The sequence below is a fragment of the Ascaphus truei genome, chromosome 2 (assembly GCF_040206685.1).
Source record: "Ascaphus truei isolate aAscTru1 chromosome 2, aAscTru1.hap1, whole genome shotgun sequence".
NCBI lineage: Eukaryota > Metazoa > Chordata > Amphibia > Anura > Ascaphidae > Ascaphus > Ascaphus truei.
The window spans coordinates 385416776-385430799 of record NC_134484.1 but is presented as its reverse complement, the minus strand read 5'-3'; positions in this window follow the sequence as shown (position 1 = coordinate 385430799).

The window sequence follows — 14024 nt, the reverse complement described above, 5'->3', positions numbered from 1 at the left end:
TGGGCGTATGAAACAGTTACAGACCAGATTAAAATGTGAGACAGCCTTAGATTTGAAAGAATTTAAACTGGTGGTGGATGTGAGAGAGTAGGTTGTTCCAGTTTTGGGGTGCACGGTAGGAGAAGGAGGAACGTCCGGATACTTTGTTGAGCCTTGGGACCATGAACAGTCTTTTGGAGTCTGACCTCAGGTGATAAGTGCTGCATGTGGTAGGGGTGAGGAGCTTGTTCAGATAGCTGGGTAGCATGCCCATGAAGAATTTAAAGGCAAGATAGGAAAGGTGAACTTTGCGCCTAGACTCAAGTGATGACCAATCTAGTTCTTTGAGCATATCGCAGTGATGTGTGTTGTAGTTGCATTGGAGAACAAAATGACAAATTGAATTGTAGAGGGTGTCAAGTTTGCTAAGGTGGGTTTGAGGTGCCGAGCCGTATACTATGTCTCCATAGTGAATAATTGGCATTAGCATCTGCTGTGCGATACGCTTTCTGACCAGGAGACTTAGGGAGGATTTGATCCTGTAAAGTGCCCCTAGTTTGGCATAGGTCTTGGTTGTCAGGATATCAATGTGCATCCCGAATGTTAAGTGGGAGTCAAACCATAAGCCCAGGTATTAAAACTAGTGACAGGGGTTAGGGTGGTGTTAGCGTTGGTTCTAATCAGGAGCTCCGTCACTGGAAGCTTTACAAATTTAGTCTTGGTCCCGAATACCATTGTTACAGTCTTGTCAGTGTTTAAAAACAGTTTGTTTTGGGAAATCCAGTTTTCGAGTCTCAAAAAGTCAGACTGAAGTATGTGTTGAAGGTTAGAGAGGCTATGGATGTGTGCATATAGGAATGTGTCATCTGCATACATGTGTATTGAGGCTTCCTTACAAGCTGTGGGAAGATCATTAATGAACACTGAGAAGAGTAGGGGCCCCAGAACAGAGCCTTGCGGGACACCACAGGTGATATCCAGGGGGTTGGAGTTAGAGCCTGAGATGGACACATGTTGGGATCTTCCTGATAGGTAGGACTGAAACCAGTTTAAAGCAAGCTTCCCTATTCCAGAGCTCTGGAGTTTGTTGAGCAGGATAGCATGATCAACTTTGTCAAAAGCCTTTGCAAAATCTAGGAATACTGCACCAGTGAGTTGTCCCCGTTCCATTCCACACTGGATTTCATTGCAAACTTTTAGCAGGGTAGTTACGGTGGAGTGTTTGGGACGAAACCCAGATTGGAATTGGCTAGGGAAATTTGTCTTGGTATAGAAATTGCTTAATTGGGAGTGGACACATTTTTCCATGACTTTGGATAGAATTGGGAGAAGTGAGATTGGCCTGTAGTTTGAGACAGTGTTTTTGTCCCCACTTTTGAAGATTGGGACAACTCTGGCAGTTTTCCAGGTCTTAGGGATATGGCCTGCAGACAGGATAGAGTTGACTATGGACGCAATTGGTTTGGCAATGGCTGGGGCACCAAGTTGTAGGAACCTAGATTGTAGTAAGTCAGGTCCACATTGGCTGCTTAGTTTTAGTTTGAGGAGCGCTTGTATAATCTCCTCTTCAGATACTGGGCCAAATTGAAAATTGTGGGCAGTGTTGGGAGGGGGTGGGACTATAGGGGTACTCCCAGGATGAGATTCAGGTTTGTGGTTTGGGCTGCGTTTTGCTAATAAGTTAGTGGCGCACCCCACAAAGTAATCATTGAATGCATTTGCAATGTTAGTGGGGTCTGTCAGAGTAATATCCCCCTTAGTGATATTACTTGGTTGTTGATGGTTAGGGGGCTGGAATATGTTGTTGATAACCTTCCAGAAGTTAGCTGGGTTTGTTGTATATTGGTGGAGATTGTCAGAGTAATATTGTGCTTTTGCATGCCTTGTTTGCCTTGTGCACATGTTCCGCATGCATCTGTAGTGATTGAGATCCTTGGTAGTGCCAGTTACTTTGTAGCTTTTCCACAAGGTATCCTTGAGCTGGTAGAGTGCAATAAGGTCAGTTGTAACCCATGGAGGGTGGGCCCCCCGTACCCTTATTTTGCGTAGTGGAGCATGGGTATCGCAGAGTTTTAAGAACTCTGATTGGAAATAGTCAAGCGCAGAATCAGGGTCGGGAATTAAATCGATTCTGTGCCATGGGCAATTGGTAAGGTCATCCAGAAACTGTTGTGGGTTAAAGTTTTAAAATGTTCTAGTGAGGAGAACTTTAGGGCTTGATTGGGGCGTTTTAATTTTCCTTACACAGTTCACTATTGCATGGTCACTGAAAATGTCAGGAAGGATGCCAGAGGATTGGATTCTGCTGGGGTTTGAGGAGAGAATCCAGTCTAGCAAGGAATGGTTATGCGATTTCAGGTGTATCCGTGTGGGTTGGAAAATGAGTTGCGATAGGTTAAGTGACTTGAGTTGTATCTGGATTTTGTGGTTTTTAGGGTCAAGCCAATTGAAGTTGAAATCTCCAAGAACTAGCAGCTCACTCTTCTCATTCAGAGAGGAAATGGAGCCAAGAAATTGGGTGATATCAGTCAGGGATTGTAGAGGGGCTTTAGGGGGGCTGTAGATGCCAGCAAGCAAGATTGGCTTAGAAAAGGGGAGGCAGATTTTGCCAACTAGAATTTCAAAAGAGGGTGGGCTTGGTGGGCAATTTAACAGTGTAAATTGTAATGTGTCTGCAATATAAAATAACACACCCTCCTCCTCTCTTTGACCTATCTCTCCTAAAAATGGAGTATCCCTGAATGGCGATATTTGCATCAGGGGATTTAGGGGATAGCCATGTTTCTGTAAGAATGATGGCTTTGGGTTTATGCATAAGGCACCATGCCCTTAGTTCGTCCAGTTTGGGCAGCAGGCTCCGGATATTTATATGGGCGACAGATAGCCCTTTTTGGAATTTAAAGGTGGAATTCTCAGGGGCATGGGACAGAGCTGAAATGGGAGGACCTGGGTTAGGTTCAATATCACCTGCTAAAGAGAGTAACAGTACAAGTAGGAATTTGGGTAGTTATTTGTAGGTTGTAAATTTGTGGTGTTTGCTATTAGAGTGAGCAGTGGTTGGTGTGCTGCTTTTAAGAGTTCTCCACCAATATTCAGTAGATAGTGCAAGGCTTTTGAGTAGTCCAGGGTGTATGGTGATGTTGGGTGTGGGCCAGGATGGAGGAGTTTGTACTGTATAGAGGGAGTAACATCTCCATGAGGCCAGGAGAAAGAAAAAAGTTACGATACATAGCAGGTTCATTATGCCAGAGGTAGGCAGTGCTGCAAGGAGCTGCTGTGAACAAAGTGAGTGTGTGCAGACTAAACAGCAGGGGTGTGCCTGTTCCTTGTCAAATGTTTTGGTGCATTGCAATGCTAGAGTCAGTTCAGGGTTTCCGTGTATTGTGCACTGAGTTTTGGGAGAGGCTGCAGTGAAATAAGTTGTAAAGGGGTGGGGGGTTAAAATATGCAGGTTAGCAAGAATGGGATCATAGTGTGATACGAATAGCTTACCGTTTGTTGTCGTGAGTAAAAGAGTTTGCAGAAAGATGCAGTCACCAGTCACCAGTCACCTCTAGTCAAACTATAGTCTAACTATAACTTCTCACTTAAAAAGCTCACTTTAAATGGCTCACTATATCATAGCAAAGCAGTTCAAATGATGCCTGAATCTCTGATAGATATGAGGAGATGTGCACCATTCTACAGTAGCTATGGTATGTCCACTTACAATAATGTCTGTGTAATTTCTTTTGAAGAAGCAAGTGAAGAGGTCGTACCAAGGGTTGTGTACAGCAGAAAAGCAAAGAGTAAATTGAGGATAATAACAGCTGTTATACTTAAAGTGGTCTCATTTTTTTGGTTGAAAAGTTATCATTTTAAATCAAATATAGACACTTTTTAAACAATGAAAACAATGTTTTGTTCAGTTGCCAGCTGGATAATATAACACTAACCCTTACTGCATCACAACACAACTGAATGCTAGATATAAAGCACATTTCTACAAAAAACGAATGGAGTTTCTTTAACCAGGGTCACCCTGTACTTTACACAATTAAAAATTGCATGGTATTGTATCATATTTGTTGCTATAGAGCAAGAACTTTTAGAAACAAAACATTCCTGGAGCAAAATGAATAACTTTGGGTTATATACTGATTTGGTCTGTTCACCAATGCTCTTTCCAAATAAAAAAGTTACAGAAGTTAGGAATCATCCTGTTCAATGGAACTACTCCCTCACAGTAAAACAGACTATAGCTGTATCTGCCGAATTTGTAAAAGATCATGGAGCCATTGTCTTTGACTCTTCTGTATTCCATTCAGTATTAATTTTTCATTCCCGCGTTCATGCCGCATTCACACCGCCCGTCTGATCCGCGGTTGGTCTGTTTAATTTAATGGTTTCAGATTTAATTGGATGCAATTCTTCACATATCCGCCAGGTGGCAGAAATTCATGAATTGTAATGAATTGTAATGTGTACAGTGCTTGCGCTACCGTGTCGACTTGCAGGTGTTTAAAAAAAACAGATAAAAACCATGTCTGCTACAGTGGTCCATTGTGAATTGACCTTGAAGAAGTTACAGTATCTTTTTTAGGCGTTTCGTCATAAAAACTGTTAAAAACTCAATGCTCTGTGTCTTTTTTTTGACATTCTTTCTCCTGCACCATTGCAGACTGGACACAATGAGTACACCACTGTATAAATAAAAGACCTGACTGTACGTATGCATTTTTAATTTGTTCTGCAATTAATGCTGCAGCAGATAACATGGCGACTGTTACCGAAATTTATGAATATTTCACTTCAAACTATGAATTTTACAAATTTTCACCTGACGCTTGTGTGTGAAAGCGTGCGATAAGAAAAAAGTTAAGTAGCGATCCGGGTTTTTTTCGTATTGACCCTGCACGCGTAGATAGAAGAGGATTTTGGTGTGTTATACCAGATTTTTCCATTGTGTTTGAGCATGGAAACTTCAAAAGGAGAAAGTCCGGGTTGAATCCATATAAAATTCGTCAATCCCAATCCAGCAATACAACAGCGCCAGCAAGAGCGCCTGCACCGGTTTACAATAACGGTCCGACCGTCAGTGAAAACCTGGTGAACGGCAATCCTTGCTATCTGTCCCCGCCAGAATACCTGCAAAACTTCCAGCAAGCTTGCATGTACTAAAAAGATTTCCAGCTTCATCAGCTGTCAACTACAGGTGTAGCAGGCCCACTGTCACCTGTCAACTATGTGTATAATGAAGACTACGGGACTGACAGTGGCTCATCACCACACGTTTGGCAAAGTCTATAATGAAGGTAAATATAATTTACTACAGTAACTACCTGTATTACACTATATAGTACAGTATTAAGTGTACAGCTGCAGTTCAAGCTGCCATATTTAAAAATATATATATTCTTTTTTTTAAATACTGTACTGTACATACAGTATGTGTATCAATACATTATGCACACAGACAAGTGATTAGTTACAGTAAGCTGCAGATTAATCCATTCTCCTGTAATCAATTTTTGCCCAGTGTTATTTAATTCTTTCACAATTATTGAAAATGTAATCCTACAATATGATTGACTGAGCAGTTACTACAGTAGATACAATTGGTGGACAGCTAGAGAGAGGGTGGGTTTCAAGAGCCTATCAGAAGTTGTTTGAACGGCTGCTTTAATTCGCAATGACTCGACTTGGCGCATGCGCAATACCGGAAATAATAGCATCATGTTATTTTTCCCAAGAAAATAAACTTTGACATCAAGCGGAAAAAGGCAAAAGGAGGGTTTTCGATGGACCTACTGTACAGTATAATATCGCTGTTTTGAAATGTTGCTTGCGCATTGTGAATCTGATTTAAAAATCAAAGTACTGTAGGTAACAATTTAGTGACAGTGCAATTTTTATTGATTAGGATAGAATAATTGTGAGCTTTATAGAAAACCTTAAAAAGTATGCTGCTGTTTTCATATTCAATACTTTTTTACATTGTACTGTAATCATCACTACTGTTTGACGTTGCATTTTGCAGTATAATTACAATACACTTGCATGTTTAATTAACTCTTTTAAGAAACCCCAAAAATAAAAGTGTATATCTTTTATTCTATATGTATTATTCAATACTATCAACTTTTGATAGACTTTCTCTTGTTTTCATACTGTTTTTATTTATTGCGCATGCGTGTATGTCTCATTGGAACCTTGTGGAAACGCATATGCGTGTCATCACATTTAGGCGCATGCGTGTATGTCTCATTTTAACCTTGTTGAAATGCATATGCGTGTCATAACATTTAAGCGCGTGGGTGTATTTACATTTTTGATTTTTTAAAGCAAAGCAATTCATCTGTGATAAGCCCTTCTTGGAGAATCCACCACACATTCAAAGTGAATTTCAAGTTTAAAAAAAACGGAAAAAAAAACAGACATCCCTTTTTGAAGGACTGATTTAAATTAACCATAATACTAATCATGTTTTTGAAAAGTTAACAATTTTTGCCATTCTTACAATCACTTCCTTTGTTATTGTACTGTAATGTATACTGCACTGTACAGTATTTTACTATAATTTTTCTTTGAGGTGGGGGTGTTTCAATGATTCTCGTGAATTTTATCTGGGAGGGTGTTGTGGCAAAACTGGAAGAATTCTGTACATACCGTACTAATAATCCTCTTAATCTTCAGTTCACATCTAAATTTAGTAGATCTAGTATTGAATATTTAGATATCATAATGTATAATGTACAACAGGTGGTTAAACAATAAGACTTTCTTTAAGGAAGTCAATAGTAACAACTATGTGTTGAAAACCAGTTGCCAGTGCCACCATAAGAATTGGGCGTCCAATATTCCATATGGTCAATTTAGAAGGATCAGGAGGAATTTGATAACCTTTTAGTAACAATCCTCTACTGTGGAGAAAAATCCTGGAGGAAAAGTACCCTTATGGGGAAGCCAAATCTTCATTAATTAAGGCTAGTGCTCTAAATAGATCGGACATTAAAAATAAAATTATGGATAAATGTATTCCCTTTATCACTCAATAAAGCAAAGATGCCATGAAAATTAGTCAAATTGTTCATAAACATGGGCAAATTCTAAAACAGGACTCTATTCTTTGCGATTTCCTGCCTGATAAACACAGATGGTATTCTCTAAGGCACAAAATATTTAAGATAAATTGGCACTTAGGGCTTCCAAAAAAGTGAAAATGTACAGTAAGCACTAATAATTGGCTGTCCCCCAAGCCTAAAGGCTCTTACGAATGTAACAAATGCAATGCCTGTAACTTGGGACATGCTAAAACGGATTCTTTTCTGTCATTTGCCACTAAAGAGACCTATAAGATTTCTCAATTTATTAACTGTAAAAGTGATTATGTTGTATATTTGCTCTCTTGCCCTTGCGGATTACAATACATCAGTGGTAATATTCGCCCGTTATGTGTCAGAATTTTAGAACATATCCCCACTATTTTAATGGACTTTGAAGCACATAGGGTACTGTATCATTACATTTCAACATCTTCCATAATTCGAATCCCAAAGGATTATTATATCTAGGCACAGGTCTAGTTCTACCATTGGGGGGGGGGGGGGGGGGCAGGGGGGGTTAATAGATGGCAGCACCTCTCAGAACAGGAGTCCTAGTGGACCAATAAATTATGGACATTAGCACCTAAGGGCTTGAATATAGATTTTGATTTGAATGCCTTTTTAACATGAAACTTTTTTATATTGATGCTGGTTTCCTCCATATTTTATATTTCTCTTACTCTTTTTTCTTTACTGTATATATTTGTGGCGGCTTTATATCTTCTTAATTTATGTTTCTATTTATTAGCCCACTATTAAATAATAAAGTCCAGTGTCTCTTGTTTTATTGTATTTTTGGGATTTTTTTTATTCTGTATTAATTTTAGGGCTATATGGAGGCATCTCTGAAGGGAACAATCTGTTTTTATAGTAGACACTGTATGGACAACTTTTAGCATAATTTTCTGTATGGACTTTATACCTGCATTTTAATACAAATTAAAGTGGGAGAGTTTTATCTCTGGATAGCAAATGAAAATATCACTTGTGAGCACATTCACATGTCTCAGACAGGTCCGCAACCCTGCTTTTCATCATCATACATACAGAAAATCCATATCATCGAACTTGGAGAATAGAAGCGTATAATTAGGACAGTATGCCTTTTTCTGTTATTTATTTGCATGTAAAGGTACACATTATGTGACATGGCTGTTGTTACTACTAGGCGTTGAGAAAATGATACAATGATTTTTTTTAATATAGCACAGTCTAAGTAAAAATAATGCGTTTGGTTTAAATAAAATAATATTATTTTTGGGTTACAATCTTATTTCACTGTTATGGTCTTAAAAGCTCATGTACAACAATATCAATGGATAATATTCATGTGGATCTAATAAAAAACGTATCATAATATGCAAAGAATCAAGGTTAGGGCTATTTAAACTGTAATCTAATTTAAAAGAGAATATTCTTGCCTTAAAGTGACATCTGGGGGTTGAGGTTGGAATTTCATCGTATTTGGTGATCTTTAGTGTCGGACTGGATAAATCCACTGATATTATCTGCATGCCAGTAGAGCTTATTAAATTACGAAATATTGTACCTTTTACAAGCTAGAGCAAGTTACTGTATAAATGTACCCAAACCTCATCAGATGGCAAAATCAATCAACAAAATGATATGTCTTCTAATGTTATGTAAAGATTCAAACTGGATGGATTAAGTTATGGAATGACAGAATAAGAATCTCAACTTTACTCTAACTTTTTAAAATATAGGTGTTTTCACACAGTTGTCAAAAGTCACACAGTTGCCATTGTAATTATAGTATGATATCTGCCACGGTTGCACAGAAAATTATGAAATACATTGAAACAAGTTGGGTTCATGAACAAACGCAGAAGAACAGGATGAAAATAACATAATTTTCACCTTTCTTTGTTTACTTTTAAATAGGGACAGTTTAAACAAAAGTTTGTGCTTACAGTATACACAAGGTATTCTGTACTCTGTATTCAGCATTTAAGATCATCTGATAAAACTGGTAAGGGTACAGTATTAGTATTGTATTCCTTTGATGCCGTGATGGTTTAAGAGGGCATAGTTAAAAGTGCAATTCTTTAATTTCCAAAGACAAATATTTAGTAAACAAATGTAATCATACTTGAAGCAAACATCTGTCTGTTTTTATTTCTTTTGAATTTTGGAAGAAAAATCTTCATCTGAACCTCTATATGGGGGAGTGTTTTGTCTGTGCCAATTCATGTTCAACACACAGGGATATCAGACAAAAAGGAGTACATTGGCTAGAGGAAATCAAACCGCTTAAAACATATAAGGAGGTTAAAGACACTCACATATTCTTGAAGACTTGGAGGGAAATGGATTTAGCCAGAAAAAGGCTGTGGGGGAATTCTTATAACTACCAGTTTACTGTATAAATTAAGGAGATTTAGTCACACTCACGTTCAGTATTCCCAAAGTCAGGAGAAATTTTTTTATTCCACTTTATTCTGCTAGAATAATAGACAATAAAAAGTCACTGTTGAAATCAAACCTCTTTTTACACCATTAATAAGAGCTCTCGAAGAAAACATCAATTGATGGGGATGCCCCATCATGTGGCTGAAGATAGAAGAAATAAGCAAACTACTTACCAAAGAAGACTCTTCAAGCAACTGAGGATCAAAGGCGTCAATCAAGTTGAGGATCCCTCATTACCAGACAGTGTTTGACATTGGATTAATAATAGGCCATCGTGCCAGGAATTACAAATAGGCAACTGGGCCTGGATTTATTTATGTTTTTTGAGTGTAGCGTGGTCATCATACCATGGATTATTTTTTATTATTGTCATTTTTTTGGGGGGGTGGAGGGTCTATGGGTCCGTAGATTGTATTTTGTTCTTTAACTATTGAGATGTGGATTGTTGTTTATAGTTGGGGGTGTTTATGGTTGGGCACCGGCCCGTTCTGTATTAGATCTGCGGGGCCCCGACCATGAACAGTGTGGTGGCATTCAACATGGAGGGGTAAGTGATCATCATTGTAGCTAATGCTTCCATTGAGTGCCAATATGGCTACCTAGGCTCTCCTTGTGTCTGAGTATTTCCATTCAATTAAAAGAAGGTTGGCAAGATAATGAAATAAATATTTTCCTAGTGAAAAAAGTACGGAAAAGGCAGTTACAGTATGAAATCTGAAAAGACGCCTCTTCCCATAATGGGACAAATTAACTAAGCGGTTTTATGTCATAAGACACCTTTTAGACCATAGGGTATCTCCCAACGCTGGAAGGAGTCTCATGACATAGCACCGCTTGCTAAATATTAGCCAATATGAGCTCTTTTAAGTTAAATCTGCTTTTACTGTATTTTTAATTACTGCTACTGGGCAATAAAATTGAATTTGGGCATTACAAATTACATTAAAATGAAATGAATAGAACACAAACTTATGACGCACGTTCTTTCAGCAACCAGATGCGGTATTGCCTTAAATTGAAAACAAGCGGCCCCGGTAATGCCGGCAATTAAAAACAGAATTAATCAGAACATGGTGTTTGAAATTATGACTTCATTCTTCAATTACATTATCAAAAAATTCCAGAGGGTATTAGATCCATGGCTCCCTCACTCATAATAGAAAACTACTAATTCTCAAAAACGGGCCCTTTGCGGGGAACAAAATAATATAAGATTCTCTATCGGTTCAACTAGGTATATGGTATGTGTTCAGCAGAAGGAAGTATTATTATAGAGATCAAACCTATAGACCAAAATATGTTGTATTTATGTATGAAATAGAACATCTAAGTATTCAATTTAATGTATAATATCCCTGTACAAATTGTATTTTACTTAATATTGTTTTTTCCCAATTCTAAGGCGATTTAAAAAAAAATTAAGTTAAGTTGAAAAGTAAGAAATGCAAAAAAACACCTTGCTCAAAAAATCCCCGAGAGGTATATGCGTGCTGCCTGGTAGAAAATGGAATATTTACTAAATAGGTGCACTTCATAGCCAAAGTGCACTAAAGAATCCAAATTATTGGCGCACTGCAGACATTTATAATAGAATAACAAGGTCAGACAATGACTAGAAATGTTACAGTTAAAAAGTAAATTGTATTAAGATCCTTATGTTAATGCTAAAAATAGATATAGATCCAGTAGAACAGGAAATATACCTATATACAGATTCCCTCAATGTCTAAATCCACATATAATAGATAGTGAAATATCAATATTTCTCAAAGAACAGTGGCTGTAAGTGTGAATATCATAAATAAGTGATTAGTATCACCTATGATGGGTACTATATCTTCTACCTAAACGTATGTATATCCCCGTAGGGGATAATTCCATCAGAGATAAAGACCACATGAATATAATTTTGTGAATTCCTATATGAAACAAAGTGATCACTATAGGGGTAAGTGGTATCAATAGTCAAACCTACAATGCAATAGCATAAAGTGCAATGACTGAGTGATATATAGAGTAGTGTAAAACATATCCACTACTAATCATGAGATCGTGCATAAAGTAAGAAGTCATAAAAATGCTTCCTACAGCTCAAGTATTGTGTGATAAACTGCGCATGCGCATTATGTTCCATATGCAGTGACTTGTGTAGCTGTTTGTAAACTCCCTTATGCTGTTTATAGAGGGGAGACAACCAGCCCACTGACGGATTTCTCACTGGTAAGTATGAATAAACTATGAGTTAATCATTTTATCATCTGTGGGGTTATACTTTATACCCATGTACTCATTTAGTTTTGTCCTGAATCCTACGTGATGATTCCTTATTGTTTATAGGTTACATCACGTATATAAGCTTTTCCAGGAAAACATACAGTAGGTGGAAGAGTTATATAACTGAAACCTGTTAGCATTTGAACAGGATCACTGCAATCCATGTAAATATATACAAGCTCATATCGTTACTTTAAAGGACACAGTCCGTGCATAATGTATCATAGTGTATATCAACAATATAGTAACGGCTATTAGTATTCAGCCAGTGATACTATATTGCGCAACTTCCGTGGCACACAGTCAAACTCCGCCAGGTTCAAATACGCTATAAATTTATAAATAGTAAGTATTGGTGGGTATCGACAGAGAGGTGAACAATGTTTAACAGCCTTGTCGGCTAGAGACCCGACGTACGTTTCATCGCGCTATGCGACTTCTTCCGGGGTGCAAAAATTACACACACTCACCTTATAATCAGGCCAGCCCACTTTGTGGGCCAATCAGCAATCAGATGTAAGAGGTAGGAGGGTAAAATGCAGGAATCTCCACCTTGGGGGGCCTGGGGCAGCCATGTTGTTTGTGACAGGAAGGTGAAACCAAGAGACAGAGAGACACACAGAGAAACAGAGAGACAGACACTGTGTGTGAGTGTAAACTGTTTACTTTCCAGTTGCTTCTAAAATTAGAGTGTCACCATATTTTCAGGGTCATCCTATAAACGGGCAAATACGGTATGATCTAAGTTGTAACCCATTTATTTTCCAATGTTATTTTTGATCCCACTGCAACCCTTCTTTTGCTTTTTTTTTATCCCCACCCTCCTAAATATTCAATAAAAATGTAAGAGTAAAAATAAAAACCATGAAATGGATATTCATGGCACTTGTTATGTACAGTATATTTGCTGTAAAGCATACAAGTAAAATAAGTACAGTATACAATACTTATATTAGCTGTGATAAACTTATAATAGAAAAATACTAGATAAAACATATTTTACCTATTAGTGTTTTTTTTCTATATGGGAAATATTTGGTAAAGCAACTATTTTACAAAGAGTTTATATACCCTTTGATTTTATTCTTTATGGACTGTTGGGTGTACAGTAAATATGTTTTGCCAATATACACTTTCATACAAAATGTTAAAATGGAAACTGTTGCCTTAATAAAAACAGTAAAAATTCCAGTAAATGAGATTAGTCATCCCTCTGTGTGAACCAGCATTAGGTTTCCAAACTTTAAATTGCAAGAGATTCATTCGGTTACCAGAGAAGCCAAAAACTGCAAGAGAAAGGATGAATAACATTTGACATTTTAACATCTGGGGATTGTATAAATTCCTTCCTCCAATTGTGGTGTGCATCTTTGTTAACAGTGGCATTAAGATCAAGGGTAGAAATAACAACTTACAACCACAGACTTAACCATATATAGTCTGTAAATTCATATTGTATTTATTCATTTTGAATTTATTTGCTTCTTCACTATCGAAAAACAAATTCATTTGGTGGCTTTTCGTTTCTCTGTCAGATTCTTTAAAGATACATTCGGTCTTCCATATCTCTATATTGGAGCGTTTATTGAGAACAGATACAGTATATTTCCATAATATAACCCTTCTTCACCAGGTCAAAGGAATATGTGGAAACCAATATAGATGGGTGAATGTCTCAAAATTCAAAGTTGTGTTTTGCACAATATTGAATTTGTGGTTGAATATTCAACCTTGAATTAGTTATTAAAAAATGTGTGTAAAAGTATTTTAATCCACCACTGTATTCACTTTACCCTTCATTCTGCAAATATTTTGAAGCATCCAATTTGTTTTGCACATGCTCGTGAATGCATCTAATGTTTCAAACATTTGTCGATTAAATACGTAAGCTCATAAATCTACTGTCTATGCAGTGCCTGTAAAAATAAACCAATGTGGGGAGGCTCAAACAGTCATTCGGAGCGTGCTAGTTATAGCACACTGGTGCCCATAGGAGTCCAAACAGCAGCCCCAAAGGCCGTTTCACGTAGTCGCTTCTTCAAGGGGACATCCCATATACTGTATCTAAATATATCTTTGACATACACTATAAAAATCTTTAAAATACGTTGCATTTACTGTTTACATACACTTACAGTTCAGTGAGGAAACGCACTGTATCTTACTGTAAAGTAATGTTATTCTGAACAAGGTTACATAATAACATGCATGCGCAGAAATGTGATGACACGCATATGCATTTCAACAAGGTTCCAA